General features: G+C 40.1%; 1 protein-coding gene across 12 annotated transcripts in view; it reads left to right on the top strand.

Annotated features, from left to right (window-relative positions):
* Positions 1-17983, top strand: part of LOC308194891 (uncharacterized protein) — a 709819-nt gene that overhangs the window by 26493 nt on the left and 665343 nt on the right. The gene's annotated exons all lie outside the window — the stretch shown is intronic.

Here is a 17983-nt window from a genome sequence, read left to right as displayed (position 1 = left end):
CCAAGCCCATGAAGTAACATTTTAGGGGAAAAAAATGTTAGTATAACTAGATAGCTTTGATATTTAAAAAAAAAAAAAAAAAGCTATTTGTAACAAAAGCCAAATATGCTAACGCTCCAGGCTCTTTTGTTTTTAATGCATTCAAGTAGCTGAATATATGGATTGGATGATAAAAATACTGGGTGAATTCTATGCTCTGTTTGTGGATGCTGATTTCAGCTTCAATTTCAGCTTCATACTCCAAATAGTTACGAGCTAAATGCAGGCATCCTCGTTAGCAGCACGACCGAACAAGATGTGATTACCGTGTACCCGCGAAGAAAGCAGGAGTGCTGGGTGCCACCATGCTGAGTGAGTGGCACGACGGGATCCGAGTGATTTGTCTGTTCTTCCCGTAGGGTGACTGCACACCCACCTAGCGCAGCGATAGTGTGTGTCTCCATCTGTGCCACTTGATGAAGCGGCGTTATTTTAGCGCTGGCATTAGCTAACGTCACATGTTGCCTGATCAGTGCCTTGATGTCCAAGTATCTCGGAGATGCTCCAGTGTGCTACTGCTTTGTGAGGACCATCTGCATGAGTACCTTAATCTCGGTGTAGACAAATGCCAGAAGTGCTAGAACGTTCTAGTTGTTAGTATTAGTCATACGACTCTCTTTTAGAGATGTAAAACTGCTGCATACAAACTTGTATGTAACTTTACTCGGTGTCAGCAGACTCGACGAGGCTTGCTGGCTGGTAATGCTTTCTGAAAGTTGGAAAGAGGGAAGATCTTGGAACGGTTCCAGACATTTGTAAAATGGTCATATAGTGACAATAGTGACAGTACAACTATTTTTTTTTCCTTGGTTGCAGTTTGGACTGAAAAGACTGGGGGTGACAGAAGAACTTGGAAGAAAAGGCCTTTGCATATGCACGGGGAATCTTTATAAATTATTGCTGCTCCTTTCTTGCTGTCGTTTTGGCCATCAGTTGAATAGATGAATGTTTAATTCTGCACTGCCCACTGAGGGGGCGGGGTAACAGTAACACTCTGTTTTGTAGATCTTATTCAAATTTATCTTGCTGTCTGAATCTGATGAGATTTGAAATGTAACTGTGGTCTCCTGGTTTCCTCATCTTGAATAATACAGGATTTCGCTTGAGTATTTATTTGATTAAGCTGAAGGACATTGAGAGTAAATACATGATTATATAAAATCTGGATTTTAATGCACTGTAAATAGGGGAAAAATCATTTCTAAAGTATTTAAGTTAAAGGTTACCATAGTAAGATAGGTAGAAGCAGGAAGAGAAATCAGTCTGCTGGATTAAATAATGATGGAGTCTAACTGTTGAACTTCTGTCAGGCTTAATGTCATAGCAGGTGTTTGGGTAATGTAATATATTTACACAACTCCTCATTCATCAGAGCACATGCTGTAAAGTAAGAACAAATGTGCTGCTGATAATTACTGATCCCTGCTGTGGAGGGGGAGCACAAAGAGAAAACCTACCAAATCTATCTTGAAAGGACCCAAGGCATTCCCTGCTCAGTAATGTTTTATTTAGGTCTGTAGATAATAGAAAAGTTTTTTTTTTTTTTTAAATATTGACAAGTACAAAATAATACGGTGCTAGATGCTTGGGAAAATATTTGGTCTCTCAATAAGTAAACCTGTAGGAGAATTGCTGAATTTTCTGAAGCAAAAATCAGCAAGACGTGGATGGCCTGCCTTTGGCCTAGAGGGCAGTGCTCTGGGGAAGGACTTGTTGTGCCGGTCCTGGTGGCTCTTCCTCATCCTTACTCGTGCTTAGTTCCATTCCTTCTCAGAATTAAAACCCAGTTAATCCTTACGCGAGTCACGGAACCATCCATTAAGAAACGGCTGCTAAATATTTCTGCGTATATAGGGCCAAATGAAGGGCCATTTTCAGTACTGTGCTGTCTGTACAGGACTTGAATAATTCTGTGACTTTTGTGGGGGTTTGGGAGTACTCTGCACCATAGCTGAGCAGATCAATAATGCTAGACTTTCTGCATTTTTGTCTTGGACTTACATACATCCAATGTGCAAATAGGTTTTTGGATAACAAGAATATTAGGAACCTTGTTAAAATCTGGATGTAAAGACTGTGAAGTCTTGCCCACAAACTGTGTGCTTTCCCTATCTGCATTCCTAATAGTGTTGCTAGTGCTTGTATAATGGCCCAGTGACCTACACAAGGTGCTGATACAGCTGAAAACAATGCCACCCAAAAAAGGGTAAACAGACTTGGTCACAGAGACCATGCTTAAACCAATTTGACCATCTGAGGAAATCACACTTCCAATCTTAACCAGTAATGATGGTACCAATGTAGCTTTTTTTTTTTTTTAAAAAAAAAGGGGGTGGAATCTAGGCCTTGCTCTTCTACGTGTTCATGGTTACGCTCATGCAATGTCTATCCTCTAAGAGGAATACGGACCCTGTTGAAATCTGTTGTGCTTCTGCCGTTAAATTCCACACGGATTGAACATTTAACCTTGTGTGGTTAACACAAGTGCAGTAAAATGCTAGTGGGACTGCAACCTGGTTCCCCAGATGTGGCAAACAGTTTGTATCAATGTGTAACTTAAAATTCAGTGTCTGTAATACCTTCTTGCATAAAATTCAGTGTCTGTAATACCTTCTTGCAATTCTTGCCAATGCATCAAATGACGTAGAAAGACTGAAAACTGAACCAAGAGAATGAACTTTGCTGTTCTCTGCTGTTGTTTTCCCTTTCTTTCCACTATAGTTGTTGTCTAGGTTGCTGGTGAGAAGTTAAGCTGGTGAGAAGTTAAGTTAGTTTTAGCACCATTTTATCCTTAAAATATCTTCTGGAAGAACAGTTGTTACATGGGATTGGGGTAGGTGGCTGAGACAATAGAACACCACCACTTAACTGAAAAAGTATGTACTGAATGCGAAGGGTACAGGGGATGAATGGTGATTTCTCCTTTTCTCCTCCTGTTAGCCTCCTGTCCAGTTTGGGCTGACACCATGGTCCTGAGGGACCTGGACCCTCACTCTGACAGCAGCTGTAGTCAAGGTCACATTTATTTGAGCAGTGCTTTTAGCTTGCCTTTAACCTATGATAGATCTGTAACGCTACAAGGTGTAAATCAAAATAACAATACAATTATTTTGTTAAAGGCATGCACAAAGCCTGAAGTATTTAAGTAAACGTTTATTTAGACAGACGAATATTTATTCTTAATCTTGGCCCCTTAATAATGTCACTGTTCATTGTTGAGACAACTTGGATTCTGTATTTAAAAAAAAAAAAGTCAAACTGCATTTGCTAGTTTTAATTATTAACATTGCTGTCCCTATTTCTCAAAGAAGACACCACAAAAAAGGAGCCACGTTGGTCTGCAGACAGCTGGTCACTAGCAATCTTGATGTAGGCTGAGTTTGTTTGGGGTTATTTTCTTCTTGCCATCAGAATCTCAGTTGGCCTGTACTACAAGCTAGCACTTTCCTTGAGAAGTAAGTTCTGAAAAGCAAACAAAATAGTTTTCTGTATTAAAGTGTTAGTCAGCACATAGCTCTGAAAACGGCTGCCGTGAAGAGTCATACTGGTTGAGTTTAATAGTTCATGCATTGTAAACGCTGAAATTGGATATGTCACTGAAAGCTGCTCTTGGGCGGTTTCAGCTTGCATGACCGGCATTTAGCCAGCACATCACCACAGGTCTTGCTGATCTTCCCCTAGCAGCACTTAAGCAACATTTTTATAATAGATACATTTTTCTCTTATTTTTTTTTAACTATTCCCCCCCTCCCCACATTAACATGCTTTCCTTGGAAACTGGAGTGTGTATTTAATCTCCTACTGCCCGCTTCCTTCTTCAGCACAGCTATTTCAGTGCCCCTGTGAGGGAATTCTACCTCGTGCTGCTCTGCTGTGCTATATTCCAGTGGGTAACGTGCTTCAAGTTGCCATGTTGTGCATTGCCAAAAACAGTAAAGGATATAAAGGATCTAATGCTTTTGAGGGGAAAGCTCTGCCCTTAAGGCACTCTGTAGTCTGTAGCTGCCCTGGTCTATCAAGGGGAGCTGAGCAATAAAATGTAATCTTAAAACTCAGATGACTGGAAAGTGTTGGAGCCACAACAGAAGGCAGCAGCGTTTTGAGTCTTAGGGTTGGTGTTTTCTGGTGTATGAACGTGGGCAGACCGTGCCAAGCAGCTCTTCTGATGCTTGCTGATAACATGCAGGCTGCAGCCTCTTCTGCACAGCCGGACAGGGTCTCTCCTGACCATGGCATTGGAAGCGGGTGGAGGGGAGCTTTGTCTGTGCCATGATACCTGGTTTTCAGTTGTGCAGTTACATTTTAAATTTACTCTCACAACATCCAGTACCCTCGTCATACTTAAAAGATATGGAACAGTTTTGCTTGTGTGAAGTTTTTTTAATACACCATGGAGTAAGAATGCACTGGTATTAGAAAAGTGACACCACAATTAACTTTCAGGGTCAAGAGAAGAAGAAAACTGTGCAAGGAAGCTATTTAGTACAGGGTTACTTAAGAGTGCTAGCATTTAACTGTTTTGAGCACAGTGAAAGCTATTACAGGCTTCAGATACTATCAGTCTGCTCTCGGCATTTAATGCCGGCAGCCCTGCTGCGATACACAGTGGAGTGGTCAAAAAGCCACAACAGAGGCTGGTTTTCCTCCTGAGTGAATAACTCCAGCTTTTCCTTTTTTTTTTTTTCTTCTGTATGTATGGGTATCACAAGTTTGCTTTACTGTTATTTCACAGCATTTACTATAATCTATCTGAATGATTTAATAGCATCAGTGAAATGTTATCGGAAAGCGCTTTCGGAGAGCCGCCAGCAATTCGAGGTCACGATGCAGGTGGGTGGGTCTCTGAGTTGGGTTCAGGCTTGGACCCGGAGCTCTGGGGCTGGATCTCACCAAGAAGATAACAGCATGAAATGTCGGGGCCTCAGCGTTTTAAGAAACCATCTATGGTAGTACATGGAGGGGGAAACCCTTCTCTGGTTAGGGTGATCTCTTTGTAGTTTCAGGCTCATGTGGAAGAGGAAAAAGTTTAAGATCATGGGAGGCTTGTTTCCTCTCCAGCCTCGTGAACAAGAGGCCAGTGCGTGGAGGCCCATGCAAACCAGAGTTTAAGTGTTTTTGGTGTGGCTGGAATGGATGGCGTTGAAGAGGACAACAAAAGAATCCTTATTTTTCTTCATCATTCTGCAAAAAACAATTGCCATGGATCTTCAACATTTTGTGATAGTCTCTTCTCTGCCAGCAATAGGGGATTGATCTCTCAGAGTTGTAATAGTGAAATGCATCTTATGTATGGAATATTTTACTCTGAAATATTACTTTTCAACGTTGGTTCCTACTGTTTTTAGGTTCTTTCTAGGCTATGTTTGGATGCATTGAACTTGGAAGGATGGCATGATTAATGTGCTACTGTTATGGTCAAGGTGTCATGTAGCTCTGTTTTCAAAAGCTACATCCTTGCTGCTGTGATAAATATTCAACGATGTTGCAACAGTTCATAAATCCATAAAACAAATTGTTAAAGAATATTTATAACTAACACACAGAAAAAAGATCCAGTAACTTGTACTGTTTAAATAAATCATTAGAAGACAGAAAATGCAATACTGGAAACTTCTGTTCCCTTTTTTTCAAGGGGAAGTATGGTCCTACAAAGCAGCTTGATTTGGAAACTAATTTACAGCTGTAACTAGCATACATGTCCATATAAATAGTAGTAAATACATTTAAATAGCTGTGTTCTAGCTTACATTTAGCAGTGGAGGAAGTGCAGAATGCTTTTTCCTCTATTCTCTATTTCCTTTGAAATCGTGCTTTACATGACAAGTTCCTCTCTGTAGATTGTGCTGCTAACTTCCTCCCATCTGTATCTCCCTTTAGCCCTAGGCTTTTGAAAATGAGACAGTTTTTGAATGAATAATGCTTATGTGATACTTTCTTTAATCATATAAAAAAGTCATGGGATGATATTTTTGGTACCCTTTTTAATGATGATATATGGACTATAAGGCTTTCTAGGGAAGAAGGAAGGAGTAATACAGTTCCTATTTGACCCTGTTCACTGGTAAGAGCCAATTCCTGTTTTGTATTTGTGCCCAACAATTCTCTTTGTAAGATAACTGATACCTGCCTTACTATTGATTCGATCTGAGGAAAATTATTACCTCTACTTCTGGTAAATTAAAAGGATCCTATAAGTTGAGCATGTGGGAAGAAATGGAGTGAATGTGGTTAAGTTAAAAATCTTAAATTTTTAAGAGCTTAATATCCCTTAATTTAGTATCAGATTATGATTAATAGCAGTGGTTTTTTGCTACTGAACTCAGCTGTGACTATTAATACTGTATGTATGTTCTGTAGAAGCTGCTGTTCAGTAATGTTGGCTGTAAGGGTCTATGTTGACAGGATTTGTGGGTGTCATTTAACAGAAGGAAATGAACAGTTTCTTCAAAACTACATATAGCTCATATTGTGTTTGGCCTTTCAACTATTGGAGCAACAAATGAGATAAAAGTTAGTTGTTTAATGGTACAGGCATTCAAGGGCTTTAATTATTCAAAGGATAATAAAGGAAAGCGTCAGAAAATGTAATGTTAAACAATGGATCAGCTTCGTACCACTGACACCCTATGGAGCTATTTTGAAGTTAATGAACTTACTCTGTTGTTTCACCCTTCTCTGCCTAAAAGAAAAGTAAATAAGAAAAAACATGAACTAGCTTGCAAACCTTTCCTGGGAGGAATGCTTCCATTGGCTCTAATGGGGTTATTGGCATGAGTAGAGCTAATTGTGTGAATTAAAGAATTAACAATTTGTCCTCTCAATTTGTGTGCTACCCAATTAGATGTTAAGAAAGAACAGGCGCCTAGGCAACTAAAGCCTTAGTCTAGTAAATTAAATATTTAAAGCAGTTGGAAGCATGAGTGGCTTTTTTTAGTTTGTTTTGATTTTGTTTGAGTTACAAACAGACAAGAAGCCAGAGGTTTGCTTTCTTCAGGTTGGAGAGCATTTAGGATGTCCTGTAACTGGGAAACAAACCCTACCTTTCTGGCTAATGCCAGCCCTTATTTGCACTTGGCAGATGCAGTGGAACATGGAATGTAATTTAAGGTGTTGGTCAGGGCTTAAACTAAATCCTGAATGGTGGAAGCAAACAACTACTACAAAACCCTTTAGCTATTGCAATGAAATCCTAGGGTCCTGCACCCCAGTTGGGTCAATCTGACCTGCAGAAACAAGCGTGTCCTCCTGCCTGGTAACACTGTGCTTATTGACAACACAGTCAGGCAAGGCAGGATAGATGCAGTATGGCATCATCTTCCTGTTCCCTTCAGCAAACCAAGCAAACTAGGTAGTTTTACACTGAGTTTTACGCTGCTGACCTGTCCCAGCGATTGGTCTGAAGGTGGTTGTGGTAAGAGCTGAAATGGGTGTACAAGTCTAGCTGCTCATCAGAAAAGTTCCCAAGTACCCACAGGCAGCCTGCGCAGCAATGGGATCTCTTCCCTAGCCCCATGAAGCAGCAGGAAGTTTGTAACCTGAAGTAGAATTTTTCCAGTGTGCAGAGAGAGACCTGAACTGAATTTATGGACTAAGAAGCAGTGGTAGTCATTAAATTTTTAATGAGCAGAAACGATCACACATCGCTTTCATTGTCAGATTTACCTAATCGTGTTTGCTTTGTTTGTGTGGTGTTCTGCCCCTCCACATTACTATTGTTTTAGGTTTGTGGGCATACAAAGACCCTCAGAAATATGGCTCTGCTGTCAACTTATTTTCTTACAGCTATGACAAATACTACTCATGTTGGAGACCAGATAGGGAGGTACGGTGACTTCAGGCTTTAAAGGAAACTAATTACAGTTATCTATAAACAAACAAAATAAACCTAACCAACTGTTTTGCCTATGTGATATGAGCAGATACTGGTTCAATTGCTGGTAAAGTTACCATACCAATCAAATTAGTTGGGTTTCCTCCATATCAGTACAGAGATGGTGAACCAACTTGGGCATTTAACAGAACCTTTCTGTGGGATTAGCTTTAGTTAGTCTCTAAAGACACTTAATTCACATTAGTTACTAGTATACTGACAGGGTATCACGAAAAAGCTTCAGCGATATGTCAAAGTTCAGATGTGATTTACCATATGTATTGGACATCTTACACTGAAAAAAATCTTGGAGCAAACTTGAGTGAGAGTAAACGAAGTTTCTAGCTGTTTCTCTAATCTTGTGAAATAATTCAGTGCAAATCCCAGAGCGGTAGAAACTCTTGCAAAGGAAAGTAACGAATTGCATTAGTTACAGAGGAACTGAAGAATAGAAATAACAGAAATTAACTTCAGTACCGCAATAATAAAGTACTTTGCTCTTGTTGAACTTCTCACCTTGTGATACAAACTCAGAAGAAATGTTTGCTGTGTTGCTTGCGATTAGACAGCCCAGCTTTTGTTTTTTCATGGTGTTGGAAGAATTCAGGGATAGGGTCCAGTGCACTCGTGTGTAAACTGTGTAGGAGTAGCAAATAATGTGCTATTGCCCTTTATATCTGATAACTCTGATTTTAAAACCAACGAAGGAGTAAGTCTGTACTTCGGTATGTATATAGGTATATATGTGTCTCTTGTTACCTGACAATTATATAGATGAAGCTGACATGTATACTGTTTGACCTTTTTGCAACATATCAAGCAAGCTATTAAAATACACTTCAGTTTATAAATATCTTAATTGTTTCTGATTTCCTACTTTGAAATATGGTTGGTTAGGACAGTTCTTTAAGATAGTTTCCTTTTAAAATTATATAGTGTTTGGGAATGAAAGTCACCATTGAAACAGTATTCTCAAAAATTTTAAATTTTTTCAAGGCGTAGTGCATGGGGATACTTTGTTTTGTTTTATAACTCTGGTTTTCGTCTGGCACGTAAGTGCTGTGCCCATTTTGGGCTTCTCACTGCATTTCCCACTGGTCCTCCACTGCACCTGCTGTGCTGCCACCGGCCATTAATGTTCAGATGAAGCCAAGAGCCTGTTTGGCTATGCCTGAGACATGCAGCAGTGCAGATGGCATGTTCTGTCTGCCTCTACCTGTAACATCTGGCAGCAGTCAGATGTGAGAAAGCCCAAATGAGAAGGAGAGAGACTTTTTTTTTTTAAGTTGAGTTGAATAATTTTCTCAGACAAATGATTGCAGATTGCTTGAGATCATAAAGGGAAAAATAAAAACATTTCGACTGGGGGGAAGAATTAGTTTGCTAGATTGAATGCATATATTGTGTGAACTTAAGGAATTTCCCCAAAATTGAGTTGGAAACGGGTTTAGAGCTTAATGGATATGTGCTGTATAATGGATATGTGCTGTAGTATCTAGCGAGATTTCTCCTTAAGAGTCCCCAAGAATCTATCAAACCACGTATCAGCAGATGGTTGTGAACTTTCTTTCCTATACTCTGTTAGTTTTGCCATTGATCTTGATACAGTTTAAAATATAGTTTCTAATTGTGTATATGATTGTGCAGATAACATTAGAATGGCATTTTTCCTTTTAAATGACCTTGTTTTTGTTATGAAGAACCTGACAAGGATGACTTACTCTGCCATCTGATGATCACAAAGCCAAGAATTGTCAAACTACTTTTCCGAATCAAGTGTTTTTTTCATACCTTATCTTCTAAAAATCCTTTCACTGTAGTAAAAGCATCTCCATAAAGCTTGCCTTGTGTAATAATCACAGCAGGGTAAATACTAGGCAATCAAACTCAGAGGTAGAAGCCATGCCTCAGAACCAAAAACCTGTGTCACTATCGATAATCTTCAGGTTTTTTTTTTCCACCAGAAGCAATTCTGTGGTCTTGGTGGACTTTGTCAGTTGTTACTATTGCCAATGCAAATGGCTGAACACTGCAAAAGGTACGATATCTTCAGGTGCTGAGTTATAGCTTTATAATCTGAAGTAATTCTTATTCTTTAGTCTCCTTTTTTTCCCTTTTAAAAATTCCTCATATGTTGCTTTGGTGCCTGTGGGTCTGAAGCAAATTTTCCCAGGCAGCAGCACACTGACGCAGAGAGGTACAAGAGGAACACATGGAAAAACTTAGTTATTAATTCTGGTGATGGTGATTAAGGATCAGTTTGGGTTATGATGAAAAGCAGACCAAAAAAAAAAAACCACATTTCCACACAGATTCTGCTGTGCAAGCCTTGAACTCGTTGTGTTCCAGGTCTCTGTTGGAACTAGTGAGCACCATTGCTGTCACCAAAGGTGAGGAGAGATGGGTCATATGGTAGACTGGATGCTTCTATGGATAATTCCTGATGTGGAATGAGGGGAGAACCATTAACTTTTGGCTTCTTGTCATGAAGTGCCCAATAATCCCTTCTGCCTACCAGAGGGAAATTATTACCTTAACTTCTATGAATATCACACCTGAAAACGTCGCGGCTCTAGACTGAAAATATAACGAGTGGAATCTCTGCCTCCTTCATCCAGATTATGTAAATTAATGAAGTTCTGCCTAACCTTCTATAGTGCCATACACTGGTATTTGTTAGATTTGGGTTTATGAATGGAGGAATGTATATTTAATGAAGAAATGCATGGTGCTGGTGGTTAGAGAACCCCAATTCCTCAGTTTCATGTTGTATATAGGACAGGAACAATTTTCGAGCTGAAATTTAGGAAGAAAGGATGGCGTTGTGGGTTGACCCCGTCAGCAGCTAAGCACCCAAGCAGCTGCCTGCTCACTGTCTCCTTCTCTTACCCCTGGAGGAGCACCCCGCTGTCTTCTATCCCAATTTGTATTTCAGCATGACGTTAGATGGTTTGGGATGTGCCTTTGGTCAGTTCAGGTCACCTTCCCCACCTGTGTCCTCTTCCAGCGCTTTTCACCCCCAGCTGACTTGGTGTGGGAGGGGGTAGAGTGGGAAAAAGAGGAAGCCTTGGTGCTCTGTGAGCACTGTTCAGTAACAGCCACAATAATGCCATGGTACCAGTACTTTTAGGCACAAACCCAAAACACAGTACCGTGGGGCTTGCTGTGAAGCAAGTCAACTCCATCCTGGCCAGATGCAGTACATGTAGGAATGCATATCCAAATTAATTATAAATAAACAAACCTTGTGTGGATTAATAAGGATTTTTTTCCTCTTATATAGATGAAATAGACAAGAAAGGGCTGAATTGTGGAAGAGAGATGAGTAACATCACAGTGCAGTGGAGATGATATAACGTTAAAAAATGCATTTTATAAAGCAAGAGGAAATTTAATAGATCTGGAAAATGGATCATGTCAGTCAATCATAAGAATCACTGTCCTCCCAAGGGAGGAGGGGGAGAATAATATGACTTCTCACCTACCGCTATTTCTGACAGTGCTAATGAGTGTGGAACAAAAAGTGAGAAGGACTCTCTGATTTCTGCTATCAAAACCAGCTCCTAGGCAAAGACCTCATCTTGTCATGTGCAAAGGCCCTTTGCTTTCAGAGTAAATAATACATACTTTTAAAATCTCATCTTTGCTAGGATATGTGCAGAAGGATCTTGACAACACCAATGTGAAATGTAGCTGCATTAATCACCTTTGAGCTTTGAAGAGTTGTTGGTAGAGAGGCATATTTTGCGTTAGCATTTATATTATCTCGTTTGGACAAAATGGCTCAGAACTCTAATGTCCATTTTTTTCATGTTAGCAATTAAGCTGCTAAGACTGTTTCTGAGGATGAAAAGTCAATAGGTAATTCTTAAGCCCTATGGTGTGAGAGGTATAGCTTTAATTAAAGCTTCAGTAATAGAAATGCATCAGTATTCTGTGCCTTTTGCATCTTCAAAATAGTTGTCTTTATGCTCGTTTCAGTTGTGCATGTTTTGTCTCTTACACGTCCTATCTCCTCTAGAGTAGGAGCCAGTCCACATGAGCAATGGCAGCAGCCTACCAGTTACCTGTGTCGTGTGCTTTAGGTGAGTTTTGAACTGCTGACCTCCTTAGAGGCCCTATTCTCTCGCAGTTCTTCTCTCATTGACAAGCTCTACAAGTGTTCACTGTAACCTTATTGTTACTAAAAAAAGAAAACGATAGTATATAAAATGGGATACCAGACCTCTTTCTGTCTGGATAGTGGATATGAAGCTGCTGCCAGTTAAGTAGATACTAGTGCTATTTATCTTACAAACCTTATGAACATCAGGTTTGACTTTAATGGCTTCCTCATTAAAGTCAAGTGTTTGCCACTCCTGTGAGTGGAGAAGTTTGGCAGATACCAATTAAAAGTGACAGAAAGAGTAAGACAACTAGCAGGCCCTTCTGAGGGAGGAACTAAGAAAAAGCAAAGAAATGCTCATGATGGCAATCTTAGTAACTCACATTTTGCTTGTTTCATAACCCATAAGTTCAGGAAGGCTCGAGCAGCGCAGCTGCCGAGGAGTGATCCCTTCTGCGTAACAAATCCTCCCCTCCCTCTTCAGGGGTGGAAGGGAAGGGTGCTTGCCCTGATGTCATGCTCGGGTGCCAGCACCTGACTGTGCAACTTATTACTTACCAAGGTAGCTTGAAGCAGAAGGAATAAGGTCTTGTCACATATGCTTAGCAGAGGACAAGCTGAATGGCTTGTAACAGTGTGGGCAAAGGAGGTGGGAGGCTGCTCCACTGGTGTGCCAGAGCAGCTCGGGTGACCTCTCGGGGGCTTTTGCCCTCAGTGGAGGTGCTTCAGGATGGGTTGACTCACAGCCAGCTCTGTGTCTGTGTTGGATTGCAGTCTGATCATGGTTTACCGCTTTGCAAGGCTGAGATGCATTCTTTCAGAATGAAAGCAATAGCCCCTCCAAAGACGAGTCCTCTAGAAACAGGTATCAAGAAAATGTGCATGCCTACCACATGCAGACAAAACTATTAAAAATCTGCAGACTGGTTACAGTTCACTTCTGTCAGATTTAGAAACAAAGATTTTGTTATTCAGTTCATCATTTTTCTCCACATGAACTGTGACTCTTTTTTTAAATGGGAAACAGCAATGTAATTTGCTGACTGCAGAAAAATACAGTATCTGCCAAATGATTGATTACTTCTGGCCTCTAAATCCTATGATGAGTATTTTGTGCTTTTTCAGAATATTTCTGAAGATATAAATAGATCATCACAGTCTGTGGCAATTAGCAGATTAGAAGAAATAACAGCCAGCTCTATATACTGGATATGTAGTAAAGCTGGATTTAAAAAAGAGAGGGAGCACAAGATTTCCTGCACAGGCTCGAGTCCAGCTGCGATGGCACACAGGCAGCACTGGAGCTGGTATTGGGCCTTCATTTAATGATGCAGCATTAAAATGTTGTTTTCTCCGTGGTTATTTGTTAGAAGTAATGGCTTGCATCTGAAGGGGAGACATATCTTACTAGCTATGTTAGTAGGAGACTGTCAAAACTCTGCTTCAAAAAAGCACCCAGTTTCAAATAGAGGACTGAGTCTTGTTTTATGTTTGGTCTTGTTTGCCTTACAGTGCCACCTGCCCAAGTGAGGGGTAGGGACACTCATGTATATGCTTTAATTTAATGGCTGTTCTCAGTGAGCAAAGCTGAGCGGTTGTACCTTCCCAGAGCCATGCAGGGCTTCTCAGGTCTGAAGCAGAATCACTAACTTCAACTTGCCATTCCTGGAGGTGAGCACAAGGGAATTTGAGCGGGCTCTTCTAGCTTTAGGCCCCAAGAAGGGCCAATGTGCTTGGAAGGCTGTTCGTTGAGCTACGTCAGTTCCTTCAGTTTGTGCCCTCCGGACCTTGCCTCGCTGGAGCAGTGGTGACCCTGTGGTAACAGCGTAGTTCTGTGCATGTCTGTCTCTTGGCTTAAAAAGCTGCATCATGCTATAGCTTTTTCTCTAGTGTTTTAATCTAGGGAAGATATTTTTATGTATATTGAATGTATGGCAGAAAGAAGTCAGCTTTCCATATATATACATATAAAATATATACACTCACCCCCCCACATATATATGGTCACATGCGTATGTAGGAAGAAGTACTTTTGATAAGGAAGCTTTCATATAAATAGCTGTCCTACTGAGGGAAATTTCTGTAGCATGTGTTAAGATTACCAGTTTCATCTGTTTTAGGGTGGCCTTCCACATGTTCACAGAAAGCACCATCTACGAGTGTTGCTATGAACTGATGACTTAATGGTGTGGTGTTCAGTTACAGCTTCTTTTGGGCAACTGCACAGAGGAAAAATATGTCCTGTTTAGGGAGTGCCTGGCAGAATATGGGGAAATGCAGGACTTTTTTTGGCAGAGGCTTTATCTGCAGTAGTGGTGCAGCATGCTGGGAGTTCAGGAGTTGAGTCTGTGCTTCTGTCCAGTGCTTTGTGCGTAAAGGCTGGGGCGTGCGTGTGTCCAGTGCCAGGTCTTACCGCTCCTGTTTCACTGAGATATCACCGCTTTGTGTGTAGCTGATGAAAGGTGCTCGTTACCTCTGGCTCTGAGAACCATCATGCCATTTGCTACCTGAATGTCAGTGACTTCGTTCTACGAAAAGTAGTTTTGTGTAATTTTTAGCAAGACTGTTATTTCCTAAATGTAGTAGTGCTCTCAAGTGCCATAAGCCAGTACCTTATTTTATCCAAAATTCATCATTCTAATGTGATCATGCAGTGAGAAGAAAATGCAGCAGGATTCAAGCTTTGAGCTTACTGCTTTTTCCCCCCGTAATGAAATTTGTAATTAGCATGTTCAAGATGCTAAAGAGAATGTGAGCATGTTAACAACTCTCCAAATGTCAAAATGATTTTGTGGTTGTCACTGGTTGTTCACATTAAGGAAGTAAATATGCTTTTTACTACTCAGTAAGTTTCTTACTGTCACAAAGTAGAGTAGAGAAATATTGATGAAGAACATCATTCAAATCTGCAAACCAGCAGGGGTTTATGCAAAAGGCCATGGCTGTCTACAGCTGTTTAAAGCATCAACTCATGACAATCGGTGCAAATGCTGCTTGCTCCCAACAAAGTTATCTACAAAAAGTCTCTTGAGCTATGTATTGGAGGATAATAAAATAAGCTTTAAAAGAAACCTCAAAATAGTGTTAGTACCCTACTGAAAAAAGTAGTAAATACCATAAATTTTAAACCAGGAATATAAATCCCGACTATATTACTGGACTTTCCTTTAAGCAAGTAAATAAAGTATTCAGGATGAGCTTAAGATAGCTTACGTGCTTGACCCAAAGTCTTATCAGCCCCTAAAAGGTGTCTTGACTCAGGGAAATGTAATTAGCAAAAGGTCAAGTCTGAGAAATTGGCTTCATAGAGGTGAACTGCATTACAAATGTTGTCACACAATAGCTGAATTATTATCTGAAAGATTGTAGAGATCTACCTCTTAGGAAATTAGTTTTTTTTTTTTTTTGGGGGGGGGGTGGGGAGGATACAACTTGGTTAGGTTATTTTTAGGCTGTAGTCTGGAGCAAATTCATGTTTTTAGTATCACTGCAGCACCATAAATGCCGATAAAAGATGCATGTAATTGGTGTAGCCAAGAGTTACACATCCATGCATTAACAATTGTGATTTCCTTGAAAGTCTGGAAAACGTTTATATACAGTAGATAAAAACTAGATCAAAACAAAAGTTACTTATATTTGCATACTGGGAATCAGGATTAGTTGCATTAGCAATCATTAAATTTTTCTTGAGTTCTACTGAGGTAAATCTATCCTATGGTATCTTTTAACATGTTATATGATTTTTTTAATCCTATGAGGCTATTATACTAGTGTTAACCGAGCCTGTTTAATTTCTGCAAAAAAGAATTAACAGGTAACTCTACCTTTTGAAACCATTTAACTAAGGAGTTACTACTGAAATGGTAACAAAATTCTTATTAGTGCAGAAGAGGAGGACGATGGACTAGTCAACAGCCTTCTCAACAGCTGGTATCTAATTTGGTCCCATTAAAGTTGGTGCATGCTGATATGGGGGGAAGGGAAGGACAAAAATATAAATATAGGTAGAAAAAAAATGGAATAGGCTATCTGCTGTTTTTTTCCTGGTTGTCTGATGTTGACATATATGGTTAGTTTGCAACAGTGGTTGGACCTTGGAAGAACATCATTGAAATGAAAGAGCTAAAACTTTCTGAAGTCCTAGGACTAAACTTATTTTACCTTTCCTTTTAAAGTAATTTCTGTTAGAATACAAGGGTACGCTTCTAGTAAGGTAAGCTGCATAATTACGAAGCCTGCTATGCTGGGCTGTAAAAGCACTGGACAGCGGTGACAGTCCGTGAGCTGACCGCTAGGCAGGTGGATGTGTTCCTGCTGTTCTGTCCCCACCTGCAATGCAGGTGTTGTCCCTCAGCTGGCAGGCTGGTGACCTGTTCTGCTGGGGCAACCAACCAAGCATATTTGTTTTCAGCATATGCAGGGAGCCACTTAAATAATAGCTGGTAAGATATTTCCTTAAACCCTTAATACATAAATTCAGCGATTAAGTCCGTAGTGAATCATCTATACTATTTTGAATTTCTCTACAGTTGTTGAATGCGTGGGTTGATCTGAGTAATGTTTGACTAAATTGTAGTGTACGCCTTGGCAACAGGATCTGAAGATAGATAACCCTTTAGTAGATTTCAGTCTGTTCTATTAATTAATCATCTTTCTACTTGAAAATTGGTGCCTTTTTTAAATGGTACCAAAGGCATTCATTTCTTCAAATTCCAGGTTGTTTACTAAAACGTTGTCATGACAAAATGCAGGTATTAAACTTCCAAATTCCCCTACTATTTTTAAGTGGTCCTTGTTCCTAGGGACAAGATTGACTTTCTATTATTGAACTCCTAATCAATTCCATACAGTGTTCTTAAACATAAATAATTATGGCAGTGCTTATGGGCAGATCAAGGAATGCCTTTGTGGAAGAGATTTTATCCATTTCAGTGGAGGCTAGAAATAACCCTCAATTTTTTCTACATTGATTTTTTTTAAGTGGTTTCTTGAGCCTTATTTGGGGGAGGATTCAATGGGATGGCGGTGGCCTGATTGCAGTGGGTGATGTTTGAAGTTCATAGCTGCCTCTTGATACATCCTGATACTTGGGCAGCATCAGATTGATCCGAGGACTAGCTCTGCATTAGCTATTTTACTTTAAGCCAATTTTCATTTGCTTGTCGAAAGTTAGACTGGGTGTGTTGCAGCTAGCGGTATGAAGGTAGAAACCACTCTGAGGAGAACTAGGTGAGCACAATATTCATTTCCTTAAAGGAAGTTGATATAAACTCCTTTAGAAATAAGCAAAAGCAAAGCTAAACCCCCAATACTGCAAGGTTTGCTACCCTGTAAATCCAAAGAGCTCCATGACATCGTTTTCTTTCGTAAGATGCTTCCTTTGTAGTAATAATGTGTTAAAATAATGAAGTTTTGCTATACTAATTCTCATATTGTTATACACTGCTTTTGAGGAAGCACACCTTATTACCCATTTATCTCCTGCACGTGGGATGTGCATGCTTGTTGTTTAATCCCCAACTTCTCCTGGCAGCCTGGAGCTGTAGGGTGCGTCTCCCAGCGAGAGCATAGAACCTCACCAGCATCTTCAGGAACTCGCTTGAAGTTATCTTCAGGTACAAATTAAACTCCTTCCTCAGAGGTTTCCTCGTCTTATTGGAGTGAGAGTTGCTTGAAACTTCTGATAAACAAAGGACTAACATGCTTCTTTGAAGGTGCAAATACTGCTTCACCAGAGCGGAGGCAACTTCCAGTAATGAAGAATAATTTTTGGGGGGGGCTTTCCACCCCACACTGCCCAGAACAAGTCTGTTGGATGCTCAAGTGGGAAGTGCTTGAATCTTGGGGTCCACCTGTGAATGTCTGTATGCATGTTTACATTAAGATACACAAATGACAGAAATATTTAGACAAAATAAAAAAGCGTTGTTAATTAGCTCTTGGCTGATCACTGCTACCCAGATGTA

The sequence above is a fragment of the Anser brachyrhynchus genome (genome assembly GCF_964034855.1).
Source record: "Anser brachyrhynchus genome assembly, chromosome: 4".
NCBI lineage: Eukaryota > Metazoa > Chordata > Aves > Anseriformes > Anatidae > Anser > Anser brachyrhynchus.
The sequence above is the reverse complement of the archived record's forward strand: the minus strand, read 5'-3'. Positions and strand labels throughout refer to the sequence as shown.